Genomic DNA, 21,017 nt, shown 5'->3' on the forward strand with positions numbered 1-21,017 from the left:
GATTTTAAAATTCTCATGGAAGAACAAAAAGCCAAAACCAGCCAAGACACTTCTGAAACAGAAGAGCAAGGAGGGGAGTTGTGCCCTATCCAATATTAGGACTTCTTCTTAAGAACCAATTAAAAGAACATGACTCCGGGCAGGGATAAACATATTGACCTATGGAATAGAAGAGAGCTCAGGAAAAAGTCTCACACACATATATGACTTTAATATATGACAGAGATGGTGAATTAGGTGATAAAAATGAAAACTGAACCTCTGCTTCACATCATATGAAAACTAATTCCCGATGGATCAGGACTAAATATCAGAAGCAAAAATTTTTTAATTTTAGTGGAAAATATTTTTTAGTTCTTTCTGACCTTGAAAGGAAAGGTTTTCTTTAAAAGGCAGGGAAGTGTTCATTATAAAATATTAATAAATTTGACTCTGTTAAAATCAAGGATGTCTCACCATTAAAAGTCACCTTAGGAAAAGTGAAAAAAACAAGTTACAAACTGGGAGAGGATATCTCCCATCTATAAAATCACCAAAGGATTAGTATCAAGAATATATTAAAAACTCCAATAATACGAAGAAAAGCCCAGTCAATCCAGTTTTTAAAACTAGGCAAAAGACATGGACAGGCATTTTTCAAAAGAAGGAATACATATGACAATAAGTATTTGAATAAATATTTAACCGTAATAGTGATCAGAGAAATGCAAATGAAGACCATTATAAACTCACATACTGAGCAAAAATTTTAAAGTCTGAACTACCAAGTGTTTACAGAGAATATGGATAAACAAGATTTCTTAAGTATTGCTGGTAGGAATGTAAACTGCTACAACCACTTTGGAAGGCATGACTGTATTATCTTATAAAGCTGAACATTCAGATACCCTATGACTCAGGAATTCCACTCCAAAGTAGTAAAAACCAGAGGAATTCTTATATATGTGTAGCAGATGACATAGACAAGAATGTTCATGACCAGGGCTTTCATAGTAAAAAAAAAAAAAAAAAAAAGGTCTGGAAATAACCCAAATGTCTATTTACAAGAATATGTATTAAAAAATGTAGGTACATTCCCACTGTGGAATGTTACACAGTCCTCAAAAAGAGTGCACTACTGATACATGCAAAAATATAGATATATCTTGGCAATATAATATTGCCTGAAAAATCTAAGTCCCAAGAGATTACCAATACCAAGATACCTCTTATCAAATATAAACTCAAATATAAAATTTAAGGATATATTAAACCAGGAATCCAAATAATAATCAAACTGAAACCCCTACCTCTCTAAAAACTTGTCCTAAAAGTACAAATCTTCAGAATTTCCATGGTGTAATATGCAATCTACTTCACTTATTTTATTTGCTAAATAAAAGTATGCACTTCATCAAGATCAGATGAAATACAAATGGATAAAACTGTAAGTGTGCAGTGGTAGAAGTTATACCATCCCTCATTATTTATTAAAATAGTTTGTTTACCCATTTAAGGACGGAGGTCATACGCACAGTCATAAAGACAGTCTTGGAGAATTCCAGTGGACCAGAAAAACATTAGCTATATTACTGTGAAAAAGTATGCTTTGGAAAACATCTCAGTCACATAATTTATCTTGCCACACTTGGTACAGTGTCCACCTGGAGCCATTTTTGAGTGAATGGAGAAGGCCATACATTTGTTCAAAGATCAGTGTTGAGCCCTGTAAGGAAATCTCTTTAGCTCCTAAATTAGAAGCCAGAGGAGCTTGGCAGCCTTCACATGTGGGAAATCTATCGAGTGGTGAACAGGATAATTATTCCCAAGGACTGTGTGTTCTGGACATGGGAGTGCCGCTCAGTGCTCCATGAAAACCACATTTGGACTCCCAACTCAGACAACACTGAAACCACGGGGGTTTTCCCCTCCTTAATGTCACTAGTCTATTCTGATGACAAATAATTGCCTTTGACTGCCAGGTATTTAATATACTAGTTATATGAATACAACCCATCAACTTACTGTCCTGAAAACTGGGAAATCTGCTGTTTTTGTCCTGAATTATTAGGGCAGTGCTTAAAAGGTATTGGAGAATCTGCAAATTAAATATAATAGCATTACCATGAGTTTTCACTACTAGAGGTATTTAGGTTCCACTCTTACATGCCTTGTCCATATTTATAAAGAACACATATAAAATAAGGGTCTTTCTCCTTTGAAAAGGAGAACAAAATCGTAGTAAGATAGTTTTAAGCAAACGAGTCTTTATCAACCATTCCAAGTGTAAGTGCAGTGTTCTACTCTGTAGTGTCAGCGGCAGAAAGTACCAAGACACTGGAAGAACAAGGTAGGAAAGACCTGGTAAAGCTCTGGAAATGAGAACACAATACAAATGTAGACGAATGCCTTGTTAAAGAAATGAGGATACTGAAATGAATTAGGTTTTATAAATCACTAATGTCAAAAATTATTAGGTATGTGATTCATGATATGTACTAATCAAAACACAAATATTTTATTTCCTATAAAGTATTCCATGATGCCCGAATTCAAAAGAACACACATACACATTCCAAAACTACTTGCATATATTGACAATGTTAGTGACATGTAAATTAAATACAACCTCTCTGGAGAGCACAGACTTGAGCTTAATCATACCTATGTCTGTCCCCCAACTAGACTGTGAGTTGATGGCAGAGACTGTCTTATTCATCGTTGTATCCTGACAGCACCACATATTATTGGTGCTTAGAAAATATTTTTTGATTGAATGAATGAATTTGGCATTACGTATCAAGAGCCTTTAAAATTTTTTCATACCCTTTTAAGCCAGTAACTCTATTCCTAGGAATTTATCCTAGGGAAATCATGAGGGCTACAAAGATAAATATATGGGGATGTTTGCTGCAGCATTTTTTCTAATAGCACAACATCTAAATGTTCAACAACAAGGGAACTGGTAAAATGTGGTATATCACACAATGAATTGTGGTACTAGGCAGTTATTTAAAAGTTATTTATTTAAAAGTTATTCACAAAGTATAATTATTGACAAGGGGAATTTTTACAATATAACATTATTTACACAGTATATATTGTATATTTATATATGATATATATATTATATATATGTATACAAACACATTATGCACACACACTTAGATTCTAATTTATTATATAGGTATGGGTAATTTATATACATTGAAAAAGAACTTGTAGAAAAAACATACACTGAAATGTTAAAGGTACGTTTTACTAATAAATAAAACAGTAATATATTTAAAAGCTTACAAAAATAACTAAAACTGTTCTTTATAAATGAAATATAAATGTATTTATTTAATAATAAACATTCTTTTTGTGTGTGTGTTCTATCTGTAAGCTCTCCAACAACCACACAAAAAAAGCATTTGGTATTTAGTCTTATGTCAGAAACAAGACATTCATACGGAACAGGAAAATATGTAAATATAGTTTAAACACCACAAGAGCAACTCCACCAAAATGAGCACATGCTTTAAAAATAGTCGTGCAAATAAAATATCTCATCGGAAAGGTAAATATTAGTGAATATTTTGTTTAAAATATAGAAGCATTCATATGTAGAGTAATGATAACAGTGAAACACACATTACAAAAATACTTTAAAAACTTTTAAAATAATAAATACAGTTGTTTCCAAATTTTGCTTTCTAAAAATAAAGTTCTGCTACCAACTATTACCAAGGGTGTGGGATTTTCTTTCTTTAATGCTGTTTTATGTTATCACTATGTAAAGTCAATGACAGTAACAGAATTCTGGACTCATCCAATGGAAATGCTGCATCCCTACAGGAAGGCAACATGAAATCACAAAGCCCGAGTCTGCCCCCCTGTAAAATCTGTCCACACCAAGTCCTAAAAACAGCTAATGTTAAACAGTAGAAACCAGATTCACTGATTGACTGATCAAAAGGCTGTTAGCTTTTTCAATTCTTTGGGTATTGCTTTGTTGTTATCTTTTCTTTTTTCAATCCAGGAAAAGTCTTCACTGTGAAGGTCTCAAAACAGAATCCAAAAGCAAGGGAGGATCTTGTTTGGATGTTGGGCTATTCATAAACACAGGTTCATTCTTCAGCCGAGTTTACTAAGCTGTTTAATGTCTTTGAATCAGTTTTTCTCCTTGTTAATTAAAACAAGCTAAATCAATTTTCATGACGTTTTAGGAAGTTCTATAGGGTTTTAAGAAAGATGGAGAATAGTTCAGTGTAATTACTGCAGTAGCCCAGAGTCCTAACTAGGCTAAAAGCTAAGCAACCAAAACCCCTGAATATCTTAAATCCAGCTTTAGAAACCAAACAGATCTGGACAAATATTGTAAGTCCATGTACATTTTCCTGAACTGTTGCCCGGCAAACAGACATGGGGAAAAGAATGTCTGCCCCAAGTAACATCCAAATTTTGGTCATAGTCTCAGCTACTATTCAGCTAAGACAATCATGAAGTCTCATTTAAAAATAAGAGTTTTGCTATATCTGAAATGACAGACGGAAGATACACGGGTCCTCCATATCTGCAGTTTCCACATCCATGGATTCAACCCATGCGGAACCCGTGAATATAGAGGGCTGACTGTACTACATCATTTTAAATAAGGGACTTGAGCATCCACAGATTTTGGTATCCATGGGGGGTCCTGGAACCAATTCCCCATGGATACCAAGGGAGAACTGTATACAAGCATCAAGGTATAAAGAACCTGGTCCTTAGTAACTGTGGAACCACAGTCAGCCCTGGGCCTTCTATCTAGACATAATATGGGAAAGAAGTAAACTTCTATCTTGTTTGCACATAATTATTTAGAATTACTCTATTAAACAGCAATCAGTAATTAGTCAAAATATCACTAATACAGCAGCTAACATTTATTTAGCCTTTACTACGTACCAGACACTGTGCTAAGTGCTTTATATACAATCTTTCATTTGTTCATAACAACAACACTTTAAAACAAGTATTACTATCCCCAGAAAACCAGGCCTTATAGAGGAGAGATAACTTGCCTGGAGTCACTCAGCTACCAGGCCTTGAACACAGGCCTATCTAATGCCAACGCCATGGCCAGGCTGTTAACTGCCACCCCCTACACCTTAAATTCCATTTGCCCAGGGCTTCCCTGGTGGCGCAGTGGTTAAGAATCCACCTGCCAATGCAGGGGACACGGGTTCGAGCCCTGGTCCAGGAAGATCCCACATGCTGCGGAACAACTAAGCCCGTGCGCCACAACTACTGAGCCTGTGCTCTAGAGCCTGTGAGCCACAACTACTGAGCCCGTGTGCCACAACTACTGAAGCCCACGCGCCTAGAGCCTGTGCTCCACAACAAGAAAAGCCACCGCAATGAGAAGCCCGCGCAATGAAGAGTAACCTCCGCTTGCTGCAACTAGAGAAAGCCCACGTGCAGCAACAAAGACCCAATGCAGTCAAAAACAAATAAATTAAATAAATAAAATTTTTTTAAAATTCCATTTTCTTGGTATGGCGAGCAACCATGACCCCTCCTACAAAGCATTCCTAGAATACTGAGTTGTATAATCCTCATATTTGACTAGCACATCTTTAAGACTGTGAAGACGAAGGAGGGGGAGGGGGAGGGGGAGGGGGAGGGGGAGGGGGAGGGGGAGGGGGAAGAAGAAGAAGGAAAAAATATATTTGTCAGCATAGAAATGAGAAAATGTTATATAGCCAAGATTCACAGAGGAAAAGAAGTTTCCACTGCCACTCCAATATAATACAACTTAAAGTCATGCCATAGAGCTATACACCAAATAGTTAACAGTTTGGGGTTTTGCTTTTTGAGTTTTGTTTTTGTTTTGGAAGGAGGAGATTCTAGAAGACCTTTATTTGCTACATTGTATATTTCTATGATGTCTGAAGTTTTTATAACCAGTTAGCATTACTTTTATTATCTGAAAAGGCAGTAAAGATTTCTTAAAATATGTCCCAGGAATTTTCCTGTTTGGAATTTTATCATTTAAGAATATGTAATTGTCTAAGTTACAAAAAAAAAAAAAGGCAAACTGCTAGGAAAATGTAATGATATGGATGAAGTGATCAAAGAAAAATCAGATTTATAGAAATCTATTTCCAACTATATAATTCCAATATCGATATACAGTAACTTATAACACTAACTACAGCATAACAAGGGAAGAGTTAAGTAAAAAAAATTAGGCAAAAGAAAAATAAAGGTGAAAGAAATAAGATGAAAATGACAGTATGCCAAATGCATAGGCTAAAAGTTCTGTAGTCTTGTTAGAAATGGGCTGAAGAATCTTTTTCTGAGCTTCCTAGAAGACAGGACAAAAGGAGCTCAGCATGTCAATCAGATGATAGAAATGAACCTATGAGAAGGAAACACAACTGATTTGGGGACCAGAACCTACTGAGACGCTTTCTCTGGTGAGACCATGGAAAGAAGGTACTTTTTCACATAATGAATTATGTCTCCAAACACAGATGGGATTTTTGAAATTTTGGGACCCAGTTTCAAGTACAAAGGTTTAATAATTTTAAGGCCAAAATTTAAATAACTTAAAGCTGAAAGACATGCATATTATATAAAAGCTGAAATAAAATGGTCTCAATATGGTTGCTGAACTAGTTTCCAACCACCTTCTCCTTTATATAAATGATATATTGTCATTTACTTTCCATAATTTACTTTCTTTGCAGATACTAACATCTTAGATATTAGTGACCCATTTTTTAAATATGCAGCACTAAAATCATTATGGTCTGACATTTTTATATGCTTATAAAACATATTTTGTTCCAACTGTTTTTATTAGAAGAAATGTGGCCTGCTGAAAACCAAAACCTACATATTTTACTTTGAAAAAAAAAAAGGCAGCTGGAAATATAAAACCCCACACGTTTGCTTTTAACACTGCTTGGGAACTAAAACCTATAATGTGAATTTGACATCTATTAATGGTTTGCTCAAAGAAACTGAGACTATGTTTTAACAGAAAGCAGCACTCTGAGCTCACACCACAATCCATGGCATCCTCACTGCTTCCCAGGAAGGGGGCAAGCAGGGAGGCCATGCACTCCGAGCCTCCCTGGATGAGGGCTTGCTTTCACAGGGCTCTCTGCATCGCTGTACTGTCTCCAGACTCAAGAATACAGAAACAAATTCTTTGGAATTTAGCCCCCGGGGAGGCAAGCAAATTATGCTAACCACATGCAAACATTTATATTACTCTCTGGTTTGTTTCCATGACCTTCCAAAATAAATTGCAATTTACCATCAGATCTTAGAGGACTACATATGACAAGACATCCATATTGTTTTCTTGCCTCATGAAAGGACCAAATTAGTGAAAACAATTACTTAATATCATTTAAATTTGAATACTCTAATCACAGATGTGTTTATATTAAAATAAATGTTTGTTTCTTAAAATACAATTTATCCCCAAACTCTTCTGCTATAAATTAAATACGCCAAGCACAGACGGAGGAAGTAGATGCCTAGAAGTGGCCAATAGATAAAAGGTTCTGGTACAGTACAGGCAAGGAAAAAGAACAAAACCAAATATATGTACATAGATGGGGGTAGAAGTAAAGTATATAAGCAGCAGAGGCATGGCTGCTCACTGGGTGGGTTCTCAGGGAGCAGGACAACAGAAGTTAATTGGGTGGTTAACAGCCCAAATAGCCAGCTGATTTCCAGTATGAATATCAGCCCAAACACAAGTCTACATGTTCTCTGCTAGTCGATCCCTTATTAGACATCTCCAGATGGAACTGCAAAACTTGACATGAACCTCAACCAAGTAGGTTTATCATGGGAATGCAAGACTAGTTCAATAGGCAAAAACCAACCAATGTAATCTACCAGAGTAGCAGTCTACTGGAAAAACGATGAAAATAATAATAACAATCACATCAATTGATATAGAAAAGCATTTGAAAAATTTAACATCCATTCTTGATTTTAAAACTCTCTCAGCAAAGCAGGAATAAAAGGGAACTTCTTCAACCAGATAAAACCTGCAGCTAAAATCATACTTAATGGTAAAAGATTGAATGCTTTCATCCCAAAATTAAAAACAAAGCAGAAATGTCCACTCTCACCACCCCTATTCAAAACTGTACTGGAAGTTCTTGCCAGTGTAAGAAAAAAAGGCAAGAAGAAGAAATAAAAGGTATACAAGATTGGAAATTAAAAAATAAAACTATTCCTATTCACAGACAAGATGACTAACTATGGAGAAAGCCCCATGGTACCAGGAAGGAAACAAAAAAACCCACCTGGAACTAATAAGTGATTTTTAGCAAGTTCACCAGATAAAAGTCAACACACAAAAATTAATCATATTTATATATATAATAGCATGGTACAACTAGATCCCCAAAAACGTACCATTTATAATAGTTCCAAAAAACTAAATACTTAAGTATAAATCTAAAAATGTATGTATAGGATCTATATACTGAAACCACAAAATGCTGCTGAAAGAAATCAAAGAAGACTTAAATAGAAAGGTGTACCATGTTGATGGATTGGAAGAGTCAACATAATAAAGATGTCTGTTCTCACCAAACTTATCTATAAATTTGTGCAACCTCAATCAAAATCCTAGCATGCTTCTCTATACATATAGACAAGCTGATTCTAAAATTTATATGAAAAGACAAAAAAGAACTAGGATAGCCAAAATAATTTTTATAAAAGAAAAATAAAATTAGGGAAATCACATGACCTGATTTGAAGACTTACCATAAAGCTGCAGTAATTAAGACAGTGCAGTACTGGCAAAGGGAGAGACACAATAGAGCAACAGAACAGAATAAAGAGTCCAGTAATAGATCCACACATATATGGCCAGGTTACATTTGAAAAGAGTGTAAAAATAATTCAATGGAAAAAAACCAGTCCTCAGCAAATGGTGTTGGAACAAATGGACATCCATATGCAAAAACAAAAGAACCTTGACCTAAACCTTATATCTTTTATAAAATTTAACTCAAGGTCTATGGTCGGCCCCATAGCGGCCAGCTGCCCTGGACCAAGCTCAAGTGTACGGCACCGCAGGAACCGGCTCCAAGGCCCCAATAACAGGCCTCCCCCACAGCTCCAGACATGGGGTGAGGCTCATACCATCCGAACTGTGGAAGGAATTTCGGTGGTAGGAGTCTCTGTGATTGTAGGGTCTCCTCTGGTCTGAGAATGGCTACCCCTCGATATGAGCCAGTGGCTGAGATTGGTGTTGGTGCCTATGGGACGGTGTATAAGGCCCATGATCCTCACAGTGGCTACTCTGTGGCCCTCAAGAGTGTAAGAATCCCCAGTGGAGGAGGTGCTGGAGGGGGCCTTCCCATCAGCACAGTTCATGGGGTGGCTTATTGCGGCGGCTGGAGGCTTTTGAGCATCCCAACGTTGTCTGACTGATGGACATCTGTGCCACAGCCTGAACTGACCGGGAGACCAAAGTGACCCTGGTGTTTGAGCATGTGGACCAAGACCTAAGGACATATCTGGACAAGGCACCCTCACCAGGCTTGCCAGTGGAGACCATCAAGGATCTGATGCACCAGTTTCTAAGAGGCCTAGATTTCCTTCATGCCAACTGCATCGTTCATCGAGACCTGAAGCCAGAGAACATTCTGGTGACAAGTGGTGGGACAGTCAAGCTGGCTGACTTTGGCCTGGCCAGAATCTACAGCTACCAGATGGCACTTACACCTGTGGTTGTTACACTCTGGTACCGTGCTCCACAAGTTCTTTTGCAGTCTACGTATGCAACCCTGTGGACATGTGGAGCGTTGGCTCTATCTCCACAGAGATGTTTCATTGAAAGCCTCTCTTCTGTGGAAACTCTAAAGCTGACCAGTTAGGCAAAATCTTTGACCTGACTGGACTGCCCCCAGAGGATGACTGGCCCCGACATGTGTCTCTACCCCCAGGAGGCTTTTCCCTCAGAGGGCCCTGCGCAGTGCAGTTGGTGGTACCTGAGATGGAGGAGTCTGGAGCACAGCTGCTGCTGGCGATGCTGACTTTTAACCCACACAAGTGAATCTTTGCCTTCCGAGCCCCACAGCACTCTCATCTACATAAGGCAGAAGGTAACCCAGAGTGAGCCACGGAATAGTTGCAACAGAACCAAGAGAAGAGAAGCCAACATTCCCTTCCTTTGAACATTTGAGTGGAGAGCCCCCCACTAAGAAGGCCACCTCTGCCTTCATCTCTGAGGCTATGGAGACTCCCCCAACTTTTTACAGAGAATATTTTGCTGCCTTAATGACATTCCCCTCCCACCCCTCCTTTTGAGGCTTATCCTTCTCCTGCCCCCTCTGTGTCCTTACATACCCCTTACAAGGGGTATGTCCCTTGTTCTTCCCCTTCCCTATACCTTGATATTGGGATCCTTTTTTATACAGGAAAAACAATGAAACAAAACAAAACAAAATTAACTCAAAATGGATCATATATCTAGTGTTAAAATGTAAAACTATAAAACTTTTAAAAGAAAGCATAAAAGAAAATCTTCATGACCCGGGGTTAGGCAAAGATTTCTAGACATGACACCAAAAGAAGAAAATGATAAATTAAAACTACCTCAAAATTAAAATTTTCTCCTCTGCAAAAGACATTGTTAAGAGAATGAAAAGACAAGCCAACAAAGTGGAAGAAAATATTTTGCAAAAAAGATAAATCAGTCCTTTATCTGATAATGGACTTGGAAACAGAATATTTAAAGAACTCTCAAACCTCAACAGTAAGAAAATAAACAGCCCAACTTAAAAAGAAGGGCAAAAGACAAACATTTCACCAAAGGGGACGTATACATGGCAAACAGGCTCATGAAAATACATTCAACATCATTAGCCACAGGAAAATGCAAATTAAAACAATGATGATATACCACTACACACCTACTAGAATGGCCAAAATTTTATATTCTAACAATGCCAAGTACTGGAAAGACTATGGAACAATTCAAACATCATATATGACTGAAGGGAAATGCAAAATGTATAGCCACTGTGGAAAACAGTTTTTGCAGTTTCTTCTAAAGGTAAACATATACTTACCAAACAACTCAGCAATTCACTTTTGAGCATTTATCTCAGAGAAATGAAAATTGATGTTCACACAAAAATCTGGATACAAACTTTATAACGGTTCTATTCATTACTGCCAAAAATTGCAAATAGCCCGAATATCCTTCAACAGATAAATGGACAAACTACGGTACATCATACAATGGAAAACTATTCAATGTATTTCATACAATGGAACATAGCAATGAAAGGGAAAGAACTATAGATACATGCAACTTGAATGAATTTCAAAGGCATTATGCTGAGCGAAAAAAACCAGACACAAGAGTATATGCCACATTATTCCATTTATATGGTGTTCTCCTACAGATGTGGGAAGAGTGTAACTACAAAGGGATAGCATGGAGAGTATGGGGAAGCAATGGAACTGTTCTGTATTCTTACATGTGTTAAAATTCATGGGACCTTACACCAAAAAAGTCCACTTTCCTGTATGTTAATTTAAACTTAAAAAAAAAGTAAATATCTTTGAGATAATTTAATATTAAGGAATTATTCTTAATTTTGTTAGGTGGATAATGGCACGGTGGTTATATTTCTGAAAAACCCTTACCAATTAGAGACTCACACTGAGTATTTATGGGTGAAATGACATGATGTCTTGGATTTGCTTTAAAATAACTCCTACAGGCACAGGGTCAGGAAGGGGGTCATAGATACGATAAATGTTGAAGCTGAGGATGGGGTAATGGGTACCTGGGTTTTCATTAGACTCCTCTGACTATGTTGTTGTATGTGTTTGAAAATTTTCGCAGTCAATGGTTTTTTTTTTGTTGTTGTTGTTGTTGTTGTTTTTTGCGGTACGCAGGCCTCTCACTGCTGTGGCCTCTCCCGTTGCGGAGCACGGGCTCCGGACGTGCAGGCTCAGTGGCCATGGCTCACGGGCCCAGCCACTCTGCGGCATGTGGGATCTTCCCAGACTGGGGCACGATCCCATGTCCCCTGCATCGGCAGGCAGACTCTCAACCACTGCGCCACCAGGGAAGCCCCAGTCAATGGTTTTTTAACATAAAAATTTTTTAAAGTTGAGCATGAGGAATCCAGAGAGCACACTGAGGCACGTGGGGAAAATTATTTAAAAGGTTGGAGAACAAAAACTACAGCAGTGATTCCTGTCTGCCTCCCCCCCACCATTGGATTCACCAGTGCCAAGCAGAGTGCCTGGCACATAGGACATAGTCCATAAATTGGTGCTCAATAAATGAAAAATGAATGATGAGCAAACAAGGGGAGATCTTACTTTTTGTCCTTAGCCCTATAGAAGGACACAGCATCAAGAATCATAATTCTTTGCATTTAATTTTTGATAGTTTGATTAATAGGTGTCTTGGCGTATTTCTCCTTGGATTTATCCTGTATGGGACTCTCTGTGCTTCCTGGACTTGATTAACTATTTCCTTTCCCATATTAGGGAAGTTTTCAACTATAATCTCTTCAAATATTTTCTCAGTCCCTTTCTTTTTCTCTTCTTCTTCTGGCACCCTTATAATTCGAATGTTGGTGCGTTTAATGTTGTCCAAGAGGTCTCTGAGACTGTCCTCAATTCTTTTCACTCTTTTTTCTTTATTCTGCTCTGTGAAAGTTATTTCCACTATTTTATCGTCCAGGTCACTTATCCGTTCTTCTGCCTCAGTTATTCTGGTATTGATCCCTTCTAGAGAATTTTTAATTTCATTTATTGTGTTGTTCATTGCTGTTTGTTTGCTCTTCAGTTCTTCTAGGTCCTTGTTAAACGTTTCTTGTATTTTCTCCACTCTATTTCCAAGATTTTCGATCATCTTTACTATCATTATTCTGAATTCTTTTTCAGGTAGACTGCCTATTTCCTCTTCATTTGTTAGGTCTGGTGGATTTTTACCTCGCTCCTTCATCTGCTGTATTTTTCACCGTCTTCTCATTTTGCTTAACTTACTGTGTTTGGGGTCTCCTTTTCGCAGGCTGCAGGTTCGTAGTTCCTGTTGTTTTTGGTGTCTGCGCCCAGTGGGTAAGGTTGGTTCAGTGGGTTGTGTAGGCTTCCTGGTGGAGGGGACTAGTGCATGTGTTCTGGTGGATGAGGCTGGATCTTGTCTTTCTGGTGGGCAGGTCCACGTCTGGTGGTGTGTTTTGGGGTGTCTGTGGCCTTATTATGATTTTAGGCAGCTTCTGCTAATGGGTGGGGTTATGTTCCTGTCTTGCTAGTTGTTTGGCATGGGGTATCCAACACTGAAGCTTCCTCGTCATTGAGTAGAGCTGGGTCTTGGCGTTGAGATGGAGATCTCTGGAACATTTTCGTTGCTTGATATTACGTGGAGCGGGGAGGTCTCTTCTGGACCAATGTCCTGAACTTGGCTCTCCCACCTCAGAGGCACAGTCCTGACACCTGGCTGGAGCACCAAGAGCCTGTCATCCACACAGCTCAGAATAAAAGGGAGAAAAGAAAGAAAGAAAGAAAGAGAGAGAGAGGGAGAGAGAGAGGGAGGGAGGGAGGGAGGGAGGAAGGAAGGAGATAAAATAAAGTTATTAAAATTAAAAATAATTATTAAAAAAATTTTTTTAAGTAATTAAAAAAAATAAAGAAAGAGAGCAATGAAACCAAAAACAAATCCACCAATGATAACAAGCGCTAAAAACTATACAAAACAAAAAAGGACAGACAGAACCCTAGGATAAATGATGAAAGCAAAGCTATACAGACAAAATCACACACAGAAGCATACACATACCACTCACAAAAAGAGAAAAAGGGAAAAATATATATATATCTTTGCTCCCAAAGTCCACCTCCTCAATTTGGGATGATTCATTGTCTATTCAGGTATTCCACAGATGCAGGTACCTCAAGTTGATTGTGAAGACTTACTCCGCTGCTCCTGAGGCTGCTGGGAGAGGTTTCCCTTTCTCTTCTTTGTTTGCACAGCTCCTGGGGTTCAGCTTTGGATTTGGCCCCGCCTCTGCATGTAGGTCACCGGAGGCCGTCTGTTCTTCGCTCAGACTGGACAGGGTTAAAGGAGCAGCTGATTCGGGGGCTCTGGCTCACTCAGGCCGGGGGGAGGAAGGGGTACAGAGTGCGGGGCGAGCCTGCGGCGGCAGAGGCCGGAATGACGATGCAGCAGCCTGAGGCGCGCCGTGCATTCTCCCGGGGAAGTTGTCCCTGGATCACAGGACCCTGGCAGTGGTGGGCTGCACAGGCTCCCAGAAGGGGAGGTGTGGAGAGTGACCTGTGCTCACACACAGGCTTCTTGGTGGTTGCAACAGCAGCCTTAGCGTCTCATGCCCGTCTCTGGGGTCTGCACTGATAGCCGCAGCTCACGCCCGTCTCTGGAACTCCTTTAAGCGGCGCTCTTAATCCCCTCCTCATGCACCACGAAACAAAGAGGCAAGAAAAAGTCTCTTGCCTCTTCCGCAGCTCCAGACTTTTTCCTGGACTCCCTCCCGGCTAGCTGTGGCGCACTAGCCCCTTCAGGCCGTGTTCTCACAGCCAACCCCAGTCCTCTCCCTGGGATCCAACCTCCGAAGCCAGAGCCTCAGCTCCCAGCCCCACCCCCTCACCCGTCCTGGCGGGGGAGCAGACAAGTCTCTCGGGCTGGTGAGTGCTGGTCGGCACCAATCCTCTGTGTGGGAATCTCTCCGCTTTGCCCTCTGCACCCCAGTTGCTGTGCTCTCCTCCATGGTTCCGAAGCTGCCCCCCTCCGCCACCCACAGTCTCTGCCTGCAAAGGGGCTTCCTGCTGTGTGGAAACCTTTCCTCCTTCACAGCTCCCTCCCACTGATGCAGAAAATTATAAGACACTGATGAAAGAAATTAAAGATGATACAAACAGATGGAGAGATATGCCATGTTCTTGGATTGGAAGAATCAACATTGTGAAAATGACTATACTACCCAAAGCAATCTACAGATTCAATGAAATCCCTATCAAACTACCACTGGCATTTTTCACAGAACTAGAACAAAAAATTTCACAATTTGTATGGAAACACAAAAGACCCCGAATAGCCAAAGCAATCTTGAGAACGAAAAACGGAGCTGGAGGAATCAGGCTCCCTGACTTCAGACTATACTACAAAGCTACAGTAATCAAGACAGTATGGTACTGGCGCAAAAACAGAAATATAGATCAATGGAACAGGATAGAAAACCCAGAGATAAACCCACGCACATATGGTCACCTTATCTTTGATAAAGGAGGCAAGAATATACAGTGGAGAAAAGACAGCCTCTTCAATAAGTGGTGCTGGGATAACTGGACAGCTACATGTAAAAGAATGAAATTAGAACACTCCCTAACACCATACACAAAAATAAACTCAAAATGGATTAAAAACCTAAATGTAAGGCCAGACACTATCAAACTCTTAGAGGAAAACATAGGCAGAACACTCTATGACATAAATCACAGCAAGATTCTTTTTGACCCATCTCCTAGAGAAATGGAAATAAAAACAAAAATTAAAAAATGGGACCTAATAAAACTTAAAAGCTTTTGCACAGCAAAGGAAAACTTAAACAAGACGAAAAGACAACCCTCAGAATGGGAGAAAATATTTGCAAATGAAGCAATGGACAAAGGATTAATCTCCAACAAGCAACTCATACAGCTCAATATCAAAAACACAAACAACCCAATCCAAAAATGGGCAGAAGACCTAAATAGACATTTCTCCAAAGAAGATATACAGGTTGTCAACAAACACATGAAAGGATGCTCAACATCACTAATCATTAGAGAAATGCAAATCAAAACTACAATGAGATATCAGCTCACACCAGTCAAAATGGCCATCATCAAAATATCTACAAACAATAAATGCTGGAGAGGGTGTGGAGAAAAGGGAACCCTCTTGCTGTTGGTGGGAATGTAAATTCATACAGCCACTATGGAGAACAGTATGGAGGTTCCTTAAAAAACTAAAAATAGAACTACCATACAACCCAGCAATCCCACTACTGGGCGTATACCGTGAGAAAACCATAATTCAAAGAGTCATGTACCACAATGCTCATTGCAGCACTATTTACAATAGCCAGGACATGGAAGCAACCTAAGTGTCCATCGACAGATGAATGGATAAAGAAGATGTGGCACATATATACAATGGAATATTACTGAGCCATAAAAAGAAACGAAATTGGGTTATTTGTAGAGACATGGATGGACCTAGAGTCTGTCATACAGAATGAAGTAAGTCAGAAAGAGAAAAACAAATACCATCTGTTAACACATATATATGGAATCTAAAAAAAAAAAAAAAAAAAGGTCATGAAGAACCTAGGGGCAGGACGGGAATAAAGATGCAGACCTACTAGACAATGGACGTGAGGACACAGGGAGGGGGAAGGGTAAGCTGGGACAAAGTGAGAGAGTGGCATAGACATATATATACTACCAAATGTAAAATAGATAGCTAGTGGGAAGCAGCCGTATAGCACAGGGAGATCAGCTCGGTGATTTGTGACCACATAGAGGGGTGGGATAGGGAGGGTAGGAGGGAGAGAAATGCAAGAGGGAAGAGATATGGGGATTTATGTATATGTATAACTGATTCACTTTGTTATAAAGCAGAAACTAACACACCATTGTAAAGCAATCATACTCCAATAAAGTTGTTAAAAAAATCATAATTCTCCACAACTGAAACCTGAATAGGAAAAACTGGCTTCAGATCTTTTTTTTTTTTGAAGTGTTCAAAACTCAGTTCTATTCCTATTTCCTCCCTTTCTAAAATATCCTAGCTCATACTGGTTTGTCTTTTGTGAACCATTCTAGTAAAAGGTCCTATCAATTTCCTACTTGATCAATACAGTGTTGAAGTGTCCTCTTGTGTACGATGCCTATGCTTTGGCTTCCTCACCAGATGATGAGATGAGAACACCCGATGTGGACTGAGTCCGCATATATCCAGGCACTGTCCTAAGAACTTTCCATTCAACCCTACAAGGTCAGTTCTTATTATTTCCACTCACAGAGGAGGAAACTGAGGCAGAGAGAGGTCAAGTAACTTCTCAAAAGTCACACTACTAGTAAGGGGCAGAGCAGGGACTCAAACACAGACAATTTGGCTCCACACTTGTCTCAATACTGCCTCTTACTAGGACCTTGAGAATACAGACTCCATCATACATACTTTTGTATTCTTCTCAGCAATGACCCCCATGCAGCAGACATTTTACAATCTAAGTGACTGGTGTGTTATCTGGGCTGTCTTTGCAAATCTCAGAGAGCATCTTTCAGGAAGTTTTTAGCTAAAGTCTACATTGGTCTGAAGAGCTCTCCTGTTCTTTCTTTAATGTTTTATTTAATTCCACCATGAGAATTTCCTTGACAAAAAAAAAAACAACTTCATGTGTAATAAAGACAAAATGTTAGTACCTAATCAGATGTTAAGATTCTTTGTGCAAATACTGCCCAAAATAGATACCAAAACAATACTAATAAAGTAAAAATCATCCTGAGAAAATTTATTTTATAACCCAGTAAAAGTCCTTTACTGCAAACGTTCCTCCCCAACCCCTAACTCCCTCCCTGCATCATACACACGAACAGAGGAACTTTCAAAGATTACTCGTCACTGAGGAGATAAAATACACCTCTGGGAATTCTGACCATTCTTAAGATCTCTATCACTAGTACTTTGTTTTGAAAAACTTCAATATTGGACATGATTCTGGATTACCTGTGGTTTAAGGGTAAAGAAAAGAAATTAGTACAGTCAACTGTCTAATAGTACAGGCTATCTTTCTAATGAGGTGTGTGCTTGCTGAACACAGCTAATCTGAAAAAAAAATTTTAAAGATGAGTTTTCCCATTGATCTTTTTCTTCTATGGAATTATTCTAAAGACAGATTAATCCTAAAAGAAGAAGAAAGACTTTTAATGAAATTTCACTGCACCTGGCCATCATCCAGACTTCGGTTAGGTCCCACAATACACTCCAGACACACTACGTGTCTTCTGTATGTTCACATGTGAGCTCATTTCAACGAAATGGTAAAAAATCACGAAGCTAAGATTTTCAAGTATAACTCAAATCTTGCTGGCATAGTTAGTTAACATTAGCAAAAAGGATAACAAAAACCATCCAGCTAATAAAAGTTATTTTAAATAATGAATTTGGAGCAGGATAATTTTAGTGACCATAAAACAAAGGGAAAAACATTATCCTATCAAGACAACAATATGCTAATCGATTCACCACTGACATCGTAAAGGGATTCTCCAGGAAACCCCAATTCGACTAAGCAACCCTCCACTCACTTCCAATTACCACTGGCAAGAAAGAGAATATAGACATGAGGATGTGACCACTAGGTGGCACCTCCACACCGTTTCTTTCATCTCAAAATCTTATTTCCTCCTTTATTATGGCTTTCCCAAAATATTAGCAGTGCAAAATACAAAACCAGGTGCCTCACTTCAATAAAGAACACAGACAAAAACAAATTTAGAAAGCACGTTTTTAATTAAAAATGCTTCCTGTAACTTTATACATATAATGCTTTGGTTTACAGTCATCAGACTATCTCACCAAACTGTAAATATGAATTAGTATTCTGTATTCTTCTCTCTTTGTTAACGTATCATTCCAATATCACAATATAGAATTGGGATGAATTTCTTTTCTTTTTTGTCATAAATACCTTTTAAGGCAAACTTCTGCATAAAAATCGCTGTGTGGGAGATTATTGGTTCAATATGGTGGAGTAGAAAGATGTGCACTCACTCCCTCTTGTGAGAGGACAAGAATCACAACTAACTGCTGAAAAATCATCAACAGGAAGACACTGGAACTCACCAAAAATGATACCCCACATCCAAAGACAAAGGAGAAGCCACAATGAGACGGTAGGAGGGACACAATCACAATAAAATCAAATCCCATAACTGGTGGGTGGGTGACTCACAAACTGGAGAACACTTATACCACAGAAATCCACCCACTGGAGTGAAGGTTCTGAGCCTCACGTCAGGCTTCCCAATCTGGGGGAGAGGAGGAATTCCTACAGAATCAGACTTTGAAGGCTAGCGGGATTTGACTGCAGGACTTTGACAGGACTGGGGGAAACAGAGACTCCACTCTTGGAGGGCACACACAAAGTAGTGTGCACATCAGGACCCAGGGGAAGGAGCAGTGACCCCATAGGAGACCGAACCAGACCTACCTGCTAGTGTTGGACTGTCTCCTGCAGAGATGGGGGTGGCTGTGTGTCACTGTGAGGACAAGGACACTGGCAGCAGAAGTTCTGGGAAGTACTCCTTGGCATGAGCCCTCCCAGAGTCTGTCATTAGCCCCACCAAGAGCCCAGGTAGGCTCCACTGTTGGGCTGCCTCAGGCCAAACAACCAACAGGGAGGGAACCCAGCCCAACTCACCAGCAGACAAGCAGATTAAAGTTTTACTGAGCTCTGCCCACCACAGCAACACCCAGCTCTACCCACCACCAGTCCCTCCCATCAGGAAACTTGCACAAGCCTCTTAGATAGCCTCATCCACCAAAGGGCAGACAGCAGAACAAGAAGAACTACAATCCTGCAGCCTGTGGAACAAAAACCACATTCACAGAAAGATAGACAAGATGAAAGGGCAGAGGGCTATGTACCAGATGAAGGAACAAGATAAAACCCCAGAAAGACAACTAAATGAAATGGAGATAGGTAATCTGCCAGAAAAAGAATTCAGAATAATGATAGTGAAGATGATCCAGGACCTTGGAAAAAGAATGGAGGCAAAGATCGAGAAGATGCAAGAAATGTTTAACAAAGACCTAGAAGAATTAACGAACAAAGAACTAGAAGAATCAAAGAACAAACAAACAGATGAACAATACAATAAATGAATTGAAAAATAAACTAGAAGGAATCAATAGTAGAATAACTGAGGCAGAAGAACAGCTAAGTGACCTGGAAGACAGAATGGTGCAATTCTCTGCCATGGAACAGAATAAAGAAAAAAAAATGAAAAGAAATGAAGATAGCATAAGAGACCTCTGGTACAACATTAAACATAACAACATTCGAATTATAGGAGTCCTAGAAGAAGAAGAGAAAAAGAAAGGGACTGAGACAATATTTGAAGAGATTATAGTTGAAAACTTTCCTATCATGTGAAAGGAAATAGCCACCCAAGTCCTGGAAGCACAGACAGTCCCAGGCAGGATAAATCCAAGGACGAACATGCCAAGACACATAGTAATCAAATTGACAAAAATTAAAGAAAAAGAAAAATTATTGAAAGCAGCAAGGGAAAAACAACAAATAACATACAAGGGAACTCCCATAAGGTTTACAGCTGAGTTCTGAGCAGAAACTCTACAAGCCAGAAGGGAGTGGCATGATATGGAGTGATGAAAGGGAAGAACCTACAACCAAAATTACTAGAGCTGGCAAGGATCTCATTCAGATTTGACGGAGAAATCAAAAGCTTTACAGCCAATCAAAAGCTAAGAGAATTCAGCACCACCAAACCAGCTCTGCAACAAATGCTAAAGGAACTTCTCTAAGTGGAAAAAACAAGAGAAGAAAAGGACCTACAAAAACAAACCCAGAACAATTAAGAAAATGGTCATAGGAACATACATATCAATAATTACCTTAAATGTGAATGGATTAAATGCTCCAACCAAAAGACACAGGCTTGCTGAATGGATACAAAAACAAGACCCATATATATGCTGTCTACAAGAGACCCAGTTCAGACCTAGGGACATATACAGAATGAAAGTGAGGGGATGGAAAAAGATATTCCATGCAAATGGAAATCGAAAGAAAGCTGGAGTAGCAATACTCATATCAGATAAAATAGACTTTAAAATAAAGAATGTTACAAGAGACAAGGAAGGACACTACATAATGATCAAGGGATCAATCCAAGAAGATATAACAATTGTAAATATATATGCACCCAGCATAGGAGCACCTCAATACATAAGGCAACTGCTAAGCGCT

General features: G+C 39.2%; 1 protein-coding gene and 1 pseudogene across 2 annotated transcripts in view; one reads left to right on the forward strand and one right to left on the reverse strand.

Moving 5' to 3' along the window:
- Window positions 1-21,017, reverse strand: part of FSIP1 (fibrous sheath interacting protein 1) — a gene marked incomplete at its 5' end in the record, with an annotated part of 194,526 nt that overhangs the window by 75,068 nt on the left and 98,441 nt on the right. The gene's annotated exons all lie outside the window — the stretch shown is intronic.
- On the forward strand, window positions 9,008-10,111 carry LOC309967808 (cyclin-dependent kinase 4-like; annotated as a pseudogene). Its single transcript has one exon. The product of its transcript is annotated as a cyclin-dependent kinase 4-like (transcript).

This window comes from Leucopleurus acutus (assembly GCF_964270905.1).
Source record: "Leucopleurus acutus genome assembly, chromosome: 1".
Classification (NCBI taxonomy): domain Eukaryota; kingdom Metazoa; phylum Chordata; class Mammalia; order Artiodactyla; family Delphinidae; genus Leucopleurus; species Leucopleurus acutus.